The sequence below is a fragment of the Megalopta genalis genome, chromosome 6 (assembly GCF_051020955.1).
Source record: "Megalopta genalis isolate 19385.01 chromosome 6, iyMegGena1_principal, whole genome shotgun sequence".
NCBI lineage: Eukaryota > Metazoa > Arthropoda > Insecta > Hymenoptera > Halictidae > Megalopta > Megalopta genalis.
In genome coordinates, this window is record NC_135018.1 from 15,317,891 (window position 1) to 15,334,867 (window position 16,977).

General features: G+C 35.8%; 1 long non-coding RNA gene across 1 annotated transcript in view; it reads left to right on the top strand.

The window, feature by feature from the left end:
* LOC117219282 (uncharacterized) overlaps positions 1-16,977 on the top strand; it is a 359,703-nt gene that overhangs the window by 99,968 nt on the left and 242,758 nt on the right. The gene's annotated exons all lie outside the window — the stretch shown is intronic.

The following is a 16,977-nucleotide window of genomic DNA, read 5'->3' on the forward strand; positions in this document are numbered from 1 at the left end:
CTAATAAATTCGATAAGTTGTATAATAATGCTTCATTTGTCATTCTATGCATACATGTATAACGACTAGCCAGCGGATTTTTATACAAAATAAAAATTGTCTATGACAATGGTAAAAAACGTAAGTTAGATGAAAATGTCTTTTCAGTTCTAATAAATTCGATAAGTTGTATAATAATGCTGCATTTGTCATTCTATGCATACATGTATAACGACTAACCAGCGGATTTTTATACAAAATAAAAATTGTCTATGACAATGGTAAGAAACGTAAGTTAGATGAAAATGTCTTTTCAGTTCTAATAAATTCGATAAGTTGTATAATAATGCTTCATTTGTCATTCTATGCATACATGTATAACGACTAGCCAGCGGATTTTTATACAAAATAAAAATTGTCTATGACAATGGTAAGAAACGTAAGTTAGATGAAAATGTCTTTTCAGTTCTAATAAATTCGATAAGTTGTATAATAATGCTGCATTTGTCATTTTATGCATACATGTATAACGACTAACCAGCGGATTTTTATACAAAATAAAAATTGTCTATGACAATGGTAAGAAACGTAAGTTAGATGAAAATGTCTTTTCAGTTCTAATAAATTCGATAAGTTGTATAATAATGCTTCATTTGTCATTCTATGCATACATGTATAACGACTAGCCAGCGGATTTTTATACAAAATAAAAATTGTCTATGACAATGGTAAGAAACGTAAGTTAGATGAAAATGTCTTTTCAGTTCTAATAAATTCGATAAGTTGCATATGACATGAAAATATTCTCAAATTTTAATGTTTCTGCAATTTTGTCTACGCTAATGTCTTTACAATTTTGTCTACTCCGATATCTTTACGATTTCATTCGCTCTAATGTTTTTACAATTTCGTTTCAGACATAGTCATTTGATCAAAAATCCACAAAATCCGCGGTACAATAATGACCAATGGCCGAATTGTTTGTTGAACGGCTGCAATTGTTCGCTAATTAGGTTGAACATGTAACTGATTCAGATATAATGCTCACTTACATTCGTGGATTAAATACAATTTCTATACCGAACAATTTACATACCGTGGAAATTCGTATAAATCGATATCAAAATTGCTAGAACATTTGGTGGACTCGCGCACCAATTTAGTGCAAGTCCCTGAACATAAGAAACAGTTTCACAAAACGCGTTTGCAAAGAAACGCCAGCCGAGCGTTTCGTCAGCCGAAAGTTCCCGAAACAGTCAACAGAAATTGATCTTCCACAGATCAGCTTCCGAGCACAAAATCGGGCAAAAGGTAATCCGATTAATGTCCAACGATGCTGACTAACGTGAGATCATGTTCATGATTAACGATTACGATCGCCGAATAATCGAGTAATCGCGATTAACGAATAACTTAAGCAACGAAAGCGAATGTAATCGTTGGTCATGATGAACAACGGTAATCATTAATCATGTAACGATGACTTTTCTTCCTTATGATGGATTGAACAGTTTGGTGTTATAGTAGTTAACCCTTTGCCGTATGAAAATTTCTAGTAACAACTTATTGAGCGTTGATGTTATTCTGTTTTTTAAAATTGTAACGATGACTTTTCTTCCTTATGATTAACCGAATAGTTTGGTGTTATAGTAGTTAACCCTGTACCGTATGAAAATTTCTAGCAACAACTTATTGAGCATAGATGTTATTCTGTTTTTTAAAATTGTAACGATGACTCTTCTTCCTTATGATTAACCGAATAGTTTGGTGTTATAGTAGTTAACCCTTTGCCGTATGAAACTTTCTAGTAACAACTTATTGAGCGTTGATGTTATTCTGTTTTTTAAAATTGTAACGATGACTTTTCTTCCTTATGATTAACCGAATAGTTTGGTGTTATAGTAGTTAACCCTGTACCGTATGAAAATTTCTAGCAACAACTTATTGAGCATAGATGTTATTCTGTTTTTTAAAATTGGAATAAAATTCTAATCTCCGTGTCATCAATATTTAAACATTCGCGTAAATTTAGGCACACAATAAGCATCAATTTTCTTTCCCTTCTAAGAAATGATTGCAATCGAGAAGTTTCGCAGCAACGAAGCGAAGGAAATAGTATGTCAACAGGTTAATAATAATTCGGAATAGTTTTTAGAAAACTTGCATGTATTTCATGAGTCTACGGAAAACATTTCGTTTGAACCGTCATCAGAACCCAAGGAGCAAGCGACGAGAAAATCATTCAAAATGATAGATTATAAAACGATAGATTATAAATTATACAGATTACCGATCAATGATTACAGACTACCAAATGTAATGATTACAGATTACCAGATGTAACCATGATAACTGATTTATTCTAGCAACGATTAAGATGGCTATGATTAACACGTTCCGTGCCGAGCTTTTTTTACTCGAATCTTCACACTTTGATATTTTACTAAAACTTGATGTATTACGTGCAATTATTAATTCTCGTACACATAACAACGTAACAAAAACTTATCAACGGCCATTCTTGCGGTGGAAATTGATTCTTCGGTTCTAAATTTCTTGTAAACAATTTGTTCAGTTCACTAAGTAAACATGCAAGCGTGTACCATCGATGGTACACGTGGCACGGAACGTGTTAATGATTATGATTTAATAGAGACCGTGTACTATCGTAGGACATAAATATCGTCTGCATCAATTGCAAGGAGTTAAAACCAAGAATCAAGTTCATTCTTCCTTTAGCCATCTCAATAGATGATAAATAGAACAAATTACAAAAATAGTACAATTAAATTGCATTACACAAATAGTACAATCAAATTGCATTACACAAATAGTACAATCAAATTGCATTGCACAAATAGTACAATTAAATTGCATTACACAAATAGTACAATTAAATTGCATTACACAAATAGTACAATTAAATTGCATTTAATCATAGCGCCATTTTAAATCGTAACTACCCAATTTTCCCACAAATGCATCGAATCCGCAGCCTATATAACAATGATTATCGTGATCACAGTAATGTCTCTCTAATTGACGCTCGGATTGTCCACAGAAATGGACAATTCCGGAAGAAGGGACACGATTATCCGAGCCTTGCGGTTCGTTTTCATAGTTACGAATCGTCAAGAACTATAAAGACTCGAATAATCGCCTCTCCTCTTCCGAAATTGTCCATTATTCTGCGCAATCCGAGCGTCAATTAGGGAGACATTACTGAATTTTTCGCAATCAACGACAAAACTAATCGCGAACCGATCGTTCACGAAGCGAAAAAACTCGAGCCCGAAGTTCCGAGTGATCCCGACGGCAACGTTCTGCCCAGAGCAACGTGAAACGACCGGCTCGAGGCGTTCGCGTCGAGTAAAACATCGGTATCGAAAGTTCAAGCGGCAAATCGCGGCACGCGTTTCTATTCTTAGCGCAGGAATAATACCGCGGGAAAGGCGAGAGCGCAATAAGTGGCGGTGTAACGGGCGTAGCGACGCCCGTTATCGGCCGTCGATAAAGCAGAGATTCGGGGGACATCGATGCGGTAAGAGGCTGTGCACGGCGGCCGGTGGTTTTATTGCGACGGTAGACGGTGGTATTTCGAATTTCGTTCGGGGAGAGCCGAGTGCGCCGCGGCAGAGTCTCGTTGTCTTGTCTCCGACGGTGACGAAACCGAGCCGAGGCACACGAGGAGAGAGAACTCTGGACTCCGACGTGTCCGGCATGGTGGGAGCGGCCGAAGGCCGGCGTTTTGTAACAGCCCGACGACGACGACGTGCCGGCCACCGGGACGCCTACGACGAAAAATTTCGGCCCTGCTCGACGTTCGATTAAGCAACTTTTATATTTACGGTTCCTCGTCTTCTCGACTCGCCTCGCCTCGCCTCGCCTCGCCTCGCCGCGCCTCGCCTCGCGCCGCGCCGGTTTTCGACCGACTATTTCTTCATGGTTGTTGTACGCAACCCGGCAACTTCTGCGCTCGAAAGTCGCCGCAAAGGAGCTCCCTTAAACACACACTCCACTTCGCGTATCTTAATATTGCACGGCTCGGGCTCTGACAAAAGTCTTTTATCCGATGTTTCTGTTGTGGGATCAGATGCTTGCGAAGTTTTCGAGGATCGTCTTCGCTTAACACTCGAAGGACGGGTCACGGAAATTTACGTTTTTCCATTCCGACTTCCCAGGACTTTCTAGGAATTTTTATCGATGCCTTGTTAACGGTTTATTGATATTTTATTAATGCTAAACATGTGGATAAATAAATTCGTAAGATTTTATCAAAGATAGTTGATGCTTGATTTAAACCTTTGCACTCGAGTGGTGGGTCTGAGGCACCATTGAAATTATTGTATCACGTTTTAATATCACTTTTATATCATCGAAGTTTAGATTATAAATATTATTAAAAGCGTAACTGTTCTGTAAATCGGGAGACTCGATTTCGTATGCGTAAAATGCACTTTGTCATATAAAATGGAATTACTGTAAGCCAGAAAAATTATTTTAGATTTACTGTTAAAATGGCTTCGAGTGCAAAGGGTTAATAAAACTGCAACGCTTTAAAATCGTACATACATATTTATTCAATTATCTGAAAAAATGCCCGGAAACCGAGAAAGACAGAGAAAAAACAAGCCGTCTGTTGATTGTTAAAGGGTTATCAACAATCAATTTTCTTTTTTTTGCATATTCTTAAAATGTATTTTGCTATTACTGTATTTTGCTGTAATTTTTGTTATTCTTAAATGTATTTTGCATATTCTAAAATTCAAAAATACATCTCTGAAGTCTTAAACGCGAGCATCTAAAATTAACGAAATTATGGTTGTTTGAGAGACGCGACGACCTTCGATCACTGTCGATGTACTATACTTTAAAGATATTTTTCGCGAAAAAAATCCTTTTAAAATAAAAATTGAAATAAACACTGTATAATGAATAAACACATATGTATGTAGCTTTCATATAAAGATATGTAAAGTGAATAAGATAGAATAGGCTTGACGTACTTATTGGCTGAAATAAATTATTTATTATTCGGCGACCAACAAAATTTTGTTGCCTAATGGTGTTAATCTGTATTATTTGGGAAATTTATTACAAGCGAGAAAAAAAACAGTTATGACTGAACCAAATGCTTTGATGTACTTTTCAAAAAGTGGAGTTAATCGATTTGGTCTGTGAACGGCTCGTATTTTAACACTTAACCAACCGAATGAGGAGATCTCCCTGTTTTAAATTCAGTCGATTGACGATAGAATGGATGATCAATGAAAAATTAAGACTGATTGCTTAATTTTATTAAGATTTGCATGAAGTACGAATGCTGAAGAAGTAATTGGTGCCATATAAGTTAGCTTCGTAACTTTTGTTTATTCGAATGAAATATTTTAATTTTATGAAAATTTTTGAGGTCTCTAGCTGCGATCGTGGAAGTGTTAAAATGACCAATTGACTCAAAATTTTAAGCACGCATAAATACACATTCGATTGTTCTATAACAATGCCAAGACTGGGTGTATTTAAACTTCGTACGATTTATATTATAATATATACTTCGATAAAGAAGTGTGCCCAAAAATTGCTCCTAGAAATGTTTCCGTAATATCGAGAACTGTAAAAGAAAAAAAAAATCATGAAACAGAATGCTAATATAATCAGTGCATTTTTCGTTGAATCGTTCAAAATGCATGTATTCGATTGACATTTAAATTTGATTTCCGTGAAAACGAGATCTACCACGCGATTTCGTTATTCGTGATTTTCGGCTTATTTCCAGCCATAGAATCTACCTGACCCAATTTGCACCATGAATTACGAAACGCCCTGTTTCTAGAACAAATAACTCATAAATGTATTTTTACCGTCTCTGAGTAATCGCGAATTGCAAAAATCAGCGTTAAATGTACCGGAGTCGTGCACGATTTAATTTCCGATGGCGGATAAGAGATAATATCACGGATAAAGTTTTATTCGATGTTATCGAATAATTGTACGACCGAATCAAAGTTTATCTAGACACAAATTTATTCGAATACGTATTCACGCGAATGAGATTTTATTCGAGTAAGAATCCAATTTGTATCCAGAAGAGAGATAATTTAAGAAACTAAAATCTACGGGCTAGGACTATTTTGCTGTTCGAATAATAAAGAATTAACGTTCGAAGTTAGAGTTGAAGGTGTATCGCACACTACTGTTAAATAATGCACCTCTCCATCACGCGCGATGCTACACCGAGAGCTAACTCGATCCTCTAACACTGCTAGAGCGAAATCGTGTTGCACGAGCATCGTATTATCTCTGTCTGCCAATTTTTCGCGGACACAATTTTTAGAATCATACGGGCATAAACCAAATTTTCCTCGTTGTGAAAAACTAGGAGTGCTATTGTTTGCCAACGTTTCTATTGTTTGTCAACGCGTGTATTGTTCATTAACGCGTGCATTGTATACTAACGTGTCTATCGCTTACCGATCATTATTAATTTAGACTGGTTAATTTATAGTAACTATATCATTTATTTCACTTGTCTTTTCAACATGTTCGCGTGTACAGGGTGTCCGAAAATCATGGTACTTCCGGGAAATTAGGGGTTCCTGAGGCCATTTGCAGCAACTTTTTCCTTAGCGAAATTGCAATCCGCGGCTTTGTTTACGAGTTATTAACGAAAGACACTGACCAATGAGAGGCGAGCTCAACTGGCGCGAGGCGGCCGCGCCAATGAGCGGAACTGGAATTCGTGCGCTCGGCCGCCTCGCGTCAGCCGAGCTCGACTCTGATTGGTCGGGGTTTTTCGTTAATAACTCGTAAACGAAGCCGCGGATTGCATTTTCGCTGAGGAAAAAGTTACTTCAAATAACCTCAGGAACCCCCCATTTCTCGCTCGTACAATAATTTTGTGACATACGCCACTACGATTCTAATCTACTCGAATATCCAGTTCCTCATACTGTATTAAAAATTGCTCGCCGAATAAAAATGTTCGGAATTACGGTAACATAATAATTTCGACGTGACGGAATCGACAGTTCTCGAATCGAAGAAACGTTCGCTCGCCGACAATCGCGAGAGCAGTATCGAATTCGCGTTGGTTCCTCTCGGAAATCGATGTAAGCCGACGCTAAATATAATTGCCGTTCGCGCATTAAATTTTCAGGCGGCACGAGCTTCTGGTTGTCGCTCCCGATACGAGACACCGATTCAACCTTATTATTTCTGCTCGTCTTAGTTCGCCGGTTTAAAAACGTCTCCTTTCGCCGGTCACGAAATTTTGCGCGAAAATACAGCTGCCCCGAATGGTTCGATTCGCATCGGCGCAACACGATCCCCTTCCTTCGACCGATTCTTCTTGGTCCTTTTTGGTTCTTCATTTCCGAATCATTTGGACAAGTATAGCACCTTCGTCTTAGTTCGAATCGATCGCGGTCATGTAACGTGACGGACGCTCGTTATTTAAGCCGGCATTCTAGTGTAAATCGCGTTGTTCTTTTATTTTCTTTGGGATCTCTTTTTTTACGAAGAAACCGCAACACATTTTACGGTCACATTCGCGTGGTTTATTTACGCGCGTTTAGATAACGATAACAATTTTTTGGGTTACGAAGAAAGTGGAAATCGATGGCATTGGCTGCTCCGAAGCATCGAATTTCAGAAAGATCGTCCCACGGTGATCACGATTGCGGCGATTTGGTTATCTGAATTGGAAAAAGAACGTTTAAGATTCTAAATTAGTATGAGAACGAAACAAGATGATAATTAGAAAAATGGCGAAATATTATCAATTTTTCTTATTAATTTTTCAGTATCGGGAGCCTGAAAAATGTAAAACATTTTGAGGGCTAAATAGATTTTGTAATATCGTGGTCACTGTTTTGAAAAACATGCTTTCAAGAAAAACACATTTCAAGTTTTCTCGTAGACATATTTTTCAACCTATATTCTTCAAGAAAATCTAAGAAAAATAATCGATTATAATTATAATATCCATACAAGAGTTTTATAGCTATAATACTAATATCGAGTATTAGTTGTAACGAATTATTACATTATTATTATTATATTATATAAAAAAATTATATATTATATTTTATTATATTATATTATATTATATATTATATTTTATTATATTATATTATATTATATTATATTATATTATATTATATTATATTATATTATATTATATTATATTATATTATATTATTATATTGTATAAAAAAACGATATTTTTCTACATATAATATATATTATACATATAATAATATTACTCTATACAATATTACTCTACTAATCTGTTCTTCTACTTTACAACAATTCCAGTTTCATCTCGATCTCTGTGCAAAATAAAAATTGCCCGCGTCGATTGCGAGAAATAGAAGCTGAAAGAGAAGTTCGTTCATTCCTTAACAACTTTATTAGTTTGGAAATAATGCGACGACGTTATTAAATCATTTCAATCTCTCTGCCATATTAAATTGAACCCACTCATTTTTTTCTCCCCCCGTAAATGCATAATATCCGCGGTCTAGCGACAACTCGCGCGGAGTGTACGGTGAATGAAATTGTCTGCACGCGCCGCGTTTCTTTGGGAATAAATCGCGAGGCAAGGGGTTAATGCTTTTCGATACTCCCCGCGAATCAATGTTGCGAGCACGGCGCGCAATGTGCTCGGAAGACGGGCACGGCGCGCAATGTGTTCGGAAAACGAGCAAAGCAGCGGTGGAAATAGAAATCCGTGGTCCGACGTAGCGGTGGAACGCGGAGGGCCCCGATACACGAGCGAGATGGAGACAGGAACGCGTGAATTCGTATTTCAGTTCAACGTTGGCCGCGTGGTTGGATCGTTCTATAGCGGGGACGCGAGCGTCGGGACTAATTCGATCACTGCTGCGAAAGTTCCAATCAATAGCAGTGTGTAATAATCTTGCAATTCCTCGGCGTCGGATCCGTTCCGATGCGGACACGAATTATCTGCAGTGCGCATTCCTTTTCGATCGAATGCATCTGTTTTCTGCATGACGCGAGATCGTGTATGAAGGAGGTAGTCGTGACGATTGAATGCAGGAAAATTCTTTCACGTTGCTTCACACATTATTGTACCAGTATTTATTGTCGTCTCTTTTTCGAATGGGAGGAGATTTTCTCCGGTTAATCGGACGAATAGATCGTGTTAAGAAACTTTAATTAACACAGGTGTTAAGAAATATTGCTCAGCGTTAACACTTCGGTCAGATTTAATAGTTTAATAAATATGTAATATATTTTAATACATATTTTAATCAATATTATTTTAATACATATTTTAATAAATATTTTAACCAATATTATTTTAATAAATATTTTAACCAATATTATTTTAATAAATATTTTAATAAATATTTTAATAAATATATAATATATTTTAATAAATACATCTCATTAAGTTAAAAGCATACACTATAGTAAAGTATAGAACACATTATTTATATTGCAATGTTCAATTATTTGGCGCATACGACAAATGAAAAGAGTAATAAAAATAAAGAAGGAGATACGAAAATAAAAGAAAAATTAAAAATTGAAAAATAATAAAGAAGTAAAATGAATGTTATCGCTGACAAAATACGGATTTTTGTCCTATGTTTACATTAGAACAACCAAACACTACAACTGATTAATTTGTATTGCCTCATCGAACCAACAAGACCGTATTCATTTCAATTGTATATGGTTTTCGTATAATATGTGTCTGAATAAATAAAGATATTCAATCATCTTTCCACGAAAGAATGAAGAATTTCTGAATTCATCGAATGAAAAATTTCTGAATGTTTGGACAACTATAAACAAACAGCAAAAGTTATGTCATACTTATAAGAAACCAAATTGTTTAGCGAAATTATATAGTAAAGTCTAGATTAAGAAAGTAATGAAAAAATTTAATGCAAAACTATTGTATATATATTACATTACATGTAACCCTACAACTGTTATCCCACAAATGGTCGCTAATTGCTATTAAGCAGATGCGACATGAAATAAATTAAATTAACAAAAAAAAGAATACAATTTATGCTCAGTTTGTTGCGATTAACGTAGAAAATTTGTACTCCGAAATAGACAGATAACGCATTTTTAGGTCTGTCTGTTCGAGAAACTAGGATTTCCCAGAATTGTACCGATGATCCGCAATCTCTGGGATTTTTAATGCAGAGGTATAAACCTCCGTATCGATTCTCTATAGAGGCAACCGAGCACCGGAGGAATTCGAGCGTAGGATAGTTAATTGAATATCATGAAGAATTGAACTGTTTTCGGAGCAAGCGACCTCCACCGGTCTAACACCAACTACGGCTGTACAAAAATTCTATTTTCGTTCGCGTTGTCTACGGCTCGAATTTCTGTTTAAGGAAAACTCGATTAAAAGTCTGCAGTAGATTTTGGAATAGATCTGACACGCGAGTAGGAACGGCGGACAATGAACAGACGCGAAAGCGAACCAGAGAGCCTTATTAAAATTCGTGTCCAATTGTTTGTTCTTCGTTCTGTTCGGATTTCATTCTACATTCACGACTTCTTTCAGCATATGACACCACTTTTGTGGAACACGTCGATCAATTATTATTTTTCGCGTGTGTCGACAATTATCTCAACATCCCTCGAGTGACATCAATTTTGATTATTGACAGCAATTTCAGCCTGATAGCCGTGCTGGCGAGAAATTTAAAAAACAGCACTAACACTGTCTTATATTCGATGCTCGACTAATAATGTCCTGCATAATATATTGATCTTTTAATATTAAGCTTCCCTTCCGGAATATAACCTTACATGCAGAATTCTTTTTTCTTTAGAATTTATTTATACTTTCAGCTACGAAACATATGTATGCATACCAGAGATCACTATCACTCGTATCTCACTGCAGATACGTTACTATGTATCTCACTACAGTTATATATATGATACATGGTGTCCCAAAAATGTCTCGCAATCCGAAAGTGGCGGGTTCCTCAAGCCATTTGAAGCAACTTTTTCTTTTACAAAAATTTTCTCCGAGACACCGTTAACGAGTTATTAACGAAAAACTGTGACCAATGTGAGACGAGCTCAGCTGGGATTCGACCGCCTCGACCGCTGGCGCTGTTGGCTCGGCCGCCTCGCGCCAGCTGAGCTGGGATTCGACCGCTCGACCGCTGGCGCCGTTGGCTCGGCCACCTCGCGGCAGCTGATCTCGCCTCTCATTGGTCACTGTTTTTCGTTAATAACTCGTTAACGGTGCCACGGAGAAAGTTTTTGTAAAGAAAGAAGTTGCTTCATATAATCTGAGGAACCCGCCATTTCCGGATTGTGAGACATTTATATATATATATAATTAATAATAATTAATATATAATAAACAGTTATATATATATATATATATATATATAAATTATATATATAATATATTATATTATATAATAATATAATAATATATTATATTATTAATTATATATAACTGTTAATTAGACAAAGGTATAATAGTAAAAAATTGCATAAAGATGTTCTTTCAACCCTCCACAGTTTACCGCATCGCTAAAATAGAATAATTTATTGTATTTCGGTACAAGAATGAAATTCATTGAACAAAAGTTTTAAATTTCACTCATTTTCGCTTTCCTTAATAAGCTTCGCCGAATGAATGTTATTTAATCGGGAATTTACGAGCAAACACACCGGTTTTCGCATCAAAATTGATTTCTTCCTTTATCTTTGAAATCTTTATTTACACTTCGGAGTTAAATCGTTTTTAAAAATAATAAATTCAATCATATTGAACTCGTACAGAATATCCGGCTATCGATTAGATTAATATTAAACCTACCGTGCTGTAAAAGAATGCAACGAACGCATATTGTTTCATTACGATGGAAAAACGGTGTTTGTTTAAACCTTCCGCAATTTTTATTACAATGCATGCTTGGACAAAGAAATCGATTCGATCGTTTTTTAAGAAAGAATCTTCACAATTTCAACGATTTGAAAATAAAAAATGCGGGACCGGTCTATTCTTAGTCTTTAAATTCTTTCGGTGCCTTCGTAGTTTCGACTCATTTTCATCAAAAACGCATAAAATCCACGAGATTCGAAAATGTCATCTGCTCGTTTCCAAGATGTTGCTTTCGGTCTCGATCGATCTGTCTCGCGTCGCACAGTGGTCGGTTTCCATACAAAAAGCGAGAAAAAGTCAGTTTTAAAGAATATCCTCATAATGCATAATTTATTCACTAGTAGTCACTTAAACGGGTGGCTTATCATTTACTACGATCTTTTTTTTACCATTTGTTCATTTTGAACACGACTACACGGCTTCGAAGTAGCCCATCTCCAAATCATCCGAAATTTATATCATCGTTTATAATTATTTCGTTCTTTGAAAATAAAAATAATTTTTACAGAATTTAATGTATTTAGAATATATTTATGTACACAGAACACATTTTTATATCTCACACATTTCTCGTGTCATGTCAATTATTTCGTTCTTTGAAAATAACAATAATTTTTACAGAATTTAATGTATTTAGAATATATTTATGTACACAGAACACATTTTTATCCCACACATTTCTCGAGTCATGTCAATTATTTCGTTCTTTGAAAATAACAATAATTTTTACAGAATTCAATGTATTTAGAATATATTTATGTACACAGAACACATTTTTATCTCACACATTTCTCGTGTCATGTCAATTATTTCGTTCTTTGAAAATAAAAATAATTTTTACAGAATTCAATGTATTTAGAATATATTTATGTACACAGAACACATTTTTATATCTCACACATTTTTCGTGTCATGTCAATTATTTCGTTCTTTGAAAATAAAAATAATTTTTGCAGAATTCAATGTATTTAGAATATATTTAGAATATATTTATGTACACAAAACACATATTTATCTCACACATTTCTCGTGTCATGTCCAATCGAATACGTTGGATAATCATTTCATCTTTTAATCATGAGTACGGCGGAGTTCGGTGTTCGCTTTGATCGCATTTCGAAGAGCGACGCCTTACGTTAATAACAAAATAAAAATTGGCTGCTACTAGCTGCTATTGGAGAAATCATCTAATAATAATGCCAAAATAGCACATGCCACGAAGCATGCTGTGATACCAATGGGCTACCGAGTTTCGCGAGATGTTTCGAATAGGTCGTGTAAAATGTCAATATTCCAACTGTTCGCACTCTGTTAAAACTAATGAGAATAAATATAAATTTTTTTTTAAATTATACGCAGACTTTTGCTCGCATCCGACCCGTCCATGTCGAGCACGAGGAAAAGAACGATCGAAAGGTCGAAACTACTGGATCGCATTACTGCTTTCGGAACGATGTTCGCAACATGAAAACGGAAAGGATGTTCGATTCAATTGAATCGAATTGGAAACGAAAATTGTATTTAAAAAAAAATTATTTATAAACAATTCAAACACCGCATTTTGTTCTCATTATTCCGCCCCAACAAAATCCCAAATACAGGGTGTCCCAGGTTTTAATGTTCAAACTTTGTCAGTATATTCTATGGCACAAAGTAAGAAAAAAATGTTATAACAAAAATTCAGAATAGGAATAGTAATCAACTTGCTGTTACTGCGAGCATTGGCTTGAATAGATCAGCACATGTCGTGTGTTTATGCATGCTGTGTTTATTAATACATAACCGTTGTTGACAATACATGATTGACATCGATCGAAGATTTTTGTTTATTTTTTATTTTTGTTTTTAGCTCTGACCTATGTTTACATAACATTGTTTCCTTACTTCGTGCCATAGAATACACTAACAACGTTTGAACATTAAAACCTGGGACACCCTGTATATGTATGCACTAGTAATATAAAATGAAAAAGTAACGCTTAACCCTTAAATGCATGATTTTTTGTTTTGAATTTTAAAAACTCGTTTTTTATAGGAATGTAGTCATAGGTTACGTAAAAAATAAATAAAAAAATCTAGGTAATAATATTGAGTATTTATTTATTATAATATTATTATTATTGAGTATTTATTTATATATTAAAATCTGGCATATATCCAATAAAATTTTCAAATGCAACATCAAACATTCATAGCTTACTTGACAACAGATGAGAAGTAATTTTTTTTTTCGATCAGATAAATCACTACTTTATAGGAAACTCGAAAAAAGAAAATATCTCTCCAAGTAACACATTGAAGGTTATCACCCACCACATTCAAATGTCAAAAAACATATAACTTACTCGCCAAAAGTAATGTCAAGTCTTTTATTTCACACATGGTCTATTGTCTATTGTTATCAACGTGTATTCGGAAACGCACATACTCAGGTTTTTGAATCAAATTAAGTGGAACTGGAATGTAGACAATTGGCAACAATATGCATTTAAGGGTTAAATATATAATTGTAGTCGTCGCATATTTTTTGTCCGCTTTTTCTGCGGAAACCGACCACCGTGCGCCCAACTGTTCGGCAGGGTGTTCCTCGGAGAACGAGCTCGCGAGGGTGTCACTCCCATCCCTATCGCGGCCGAAATCGCGGCACGGTCGGAGAAAAGCCGGGAATAGAAGGTAGCTGCAATATCGGCGATACATCAGGATGTCGAAGAGGGAACCAATCGTTTCTGGCGGAATTGGGCTCATAGCACGTGTATATGCGACCGCGAAGGGAACTGGTTACCGACCGTGATTCGGTGAACGCGGAAAGTTCCCCAAAGAGGACCGTCGTAAGGCGCCTGGGCTCGACGCAGACGGCGATACGAAAATAGTGCGAGGCGCTCCGCGCTCCGTGGAACACGGGCAGCCCGCGTTTGCCAGTGACACGCTAATTATGTTTCCCAATAGGAAAATCTTCCCCCGCCGCCTTCGACTATTCTAATTTCAAATTATACCGTTCGTATCGTTTAACGGACAATGTACGACGCGATCGTTGCCGTAGCTACCGTATTTGGTAGCGGCGCGCTCCCCGTTCGATAAACTTCGGGACTTAGGGGAGAGTTTTCCGTCGCTTGCCGATTCAAAGTACAGTAAATTCTCCCGAATTTTCCTTCAGCTTGTAAACAAGAATGCAGCATTTCGGAGGAGGCGATACGATTATCTCGTTTCTATAATTATTGACAATCGGCAACCATAAAAACGATCGATCGCCGATGGAATTGTTAACGAGATGAGGCCGACGGACGCGAAAAATATACTCGGGGCATCGGTCGATCCACCGATGAGTTGAATTTTTTCCACTAATGCATGAAATCCGCTGTCTGCGTATTACATATTGAATAAACTTTTACCATTACAGTACGAACTTTGAAAACTTGTGCTTTGTAGAATTCTATTTTACTTTATTTTATTTTATTTTATCTATTTTATTTTATAGTCTGGTATGTGATCGTGTACAGGGTGTCCAAAAATGTCTCGCAATCCGGAAATGGGGGATTCTTGAGGTAATTTAAAGTAACTTTTTCCTTAACGAAAATGCAATCCGTGGCTTCGTTTAGGAGTTATTAACAAAAAATATGGACCAATCGGAGAGCGAGTGCGACCGGGGCTCCGCCCTTGCGGTCAATCTCGCGTCGCATCGGCCGTATGACGCAGCGGCAGTGGTCGCGAGGGCGGGGCGTCAGCAGTACGCGATCTCTCATTGGTCACTGTTTTTCGTTAATAACTCGTAAACGAAGCCGCGGATTGCATTTTCGCTGAGGAAAAAGTTACTTCGAATGACCTCAGAAACCCCCTATTTCCGGATTATTCCTTATTTTTCGGACAGCCTGTATAAAGATGGACCACTTGTAAATCGTAAAGATATCAATGAACCTTGACAATAACCTTGAAAATAATCTTCACAATCGGCGACTATAAAAATGAGCCGGGAGGCTCGAATGATCGTACCCTTCTTCCCAAATTGTCCATTTTCGTTTACAAGCTGAAAGAAAATTGGGGAGAATTTACTGTGCCGAGCTTATTATTCGACTATGCTGGACGATAATTTTCTGTTGTCTTCTGGCCCGCTTTTCCAACGTTGTTTGATTCTTAATTAGACTGCTTAACCGGACTGCCGGTTAATCGCTGACGGTTATTGTTTCAGAAAGTGTTGCATATTTACAAATTGGTAAGCGCAGGCAAGTTCGCGTTGAAATATTGCAAATTTGACGAGTTCATAGAGGATTACATGAAATTTTAACCCTTTGCGCTCTAGTGAGTTCAAGGCGCTGTTAAAATTGCTACATCACGTTCCAAGATAATTTGTTGTACGAAGTCACAAGACTCAATTTCATATACATAAAATGCACTATCTCGTATAAAATGGAAATGCTATAAGTCGGAACAATTACAATGCAAAAATTGTTTCATTCTTATTCGTATCATATAATGCAATGTAAAAATTGTTTCGTTTTTAGTCGTATCATATCAAATTCATATATAAATAAATTATAAATATATTATAAATAAATTATATATATTTATATATTACATATAAATAAATTATAAATATATTATAAATAAATTATATATATTTATATATTATATATAAATAAATTATAAATATATTATAAATAAATTATATATATTTATATATTATATATAAATAAATTATAAATATATTATAAATAATAACTATATTAACGTATATTAACCCCTTGCCGTACCACTTTCTCCTCAGTTTTGATGACTAGAAGTTTTTCGATTGTAATAATTTCTTAGAAGATGAAAAGAATTTGTATTTATATTGTACGCCTACATTTCCTTGAATACTTAAATATTGTGGAGAAATGAACGGAATTTTGAAATATTGGAAAGGACTAATGATGACTTGTTTAAAGATGCGTGGGCCGCCTATACCGATTTCTCTGTTTAGTCTAACAAAAATAGCTAACGAAGATTGAAACGTTGTTGAATCGTCGATGAAATATTTGTTCGTTGAAGGATCAATCTTATAAAATCTTATTCGTAGCGAAATTCGAGAACATTTATTAAACCTTTATATTTTGACGAAA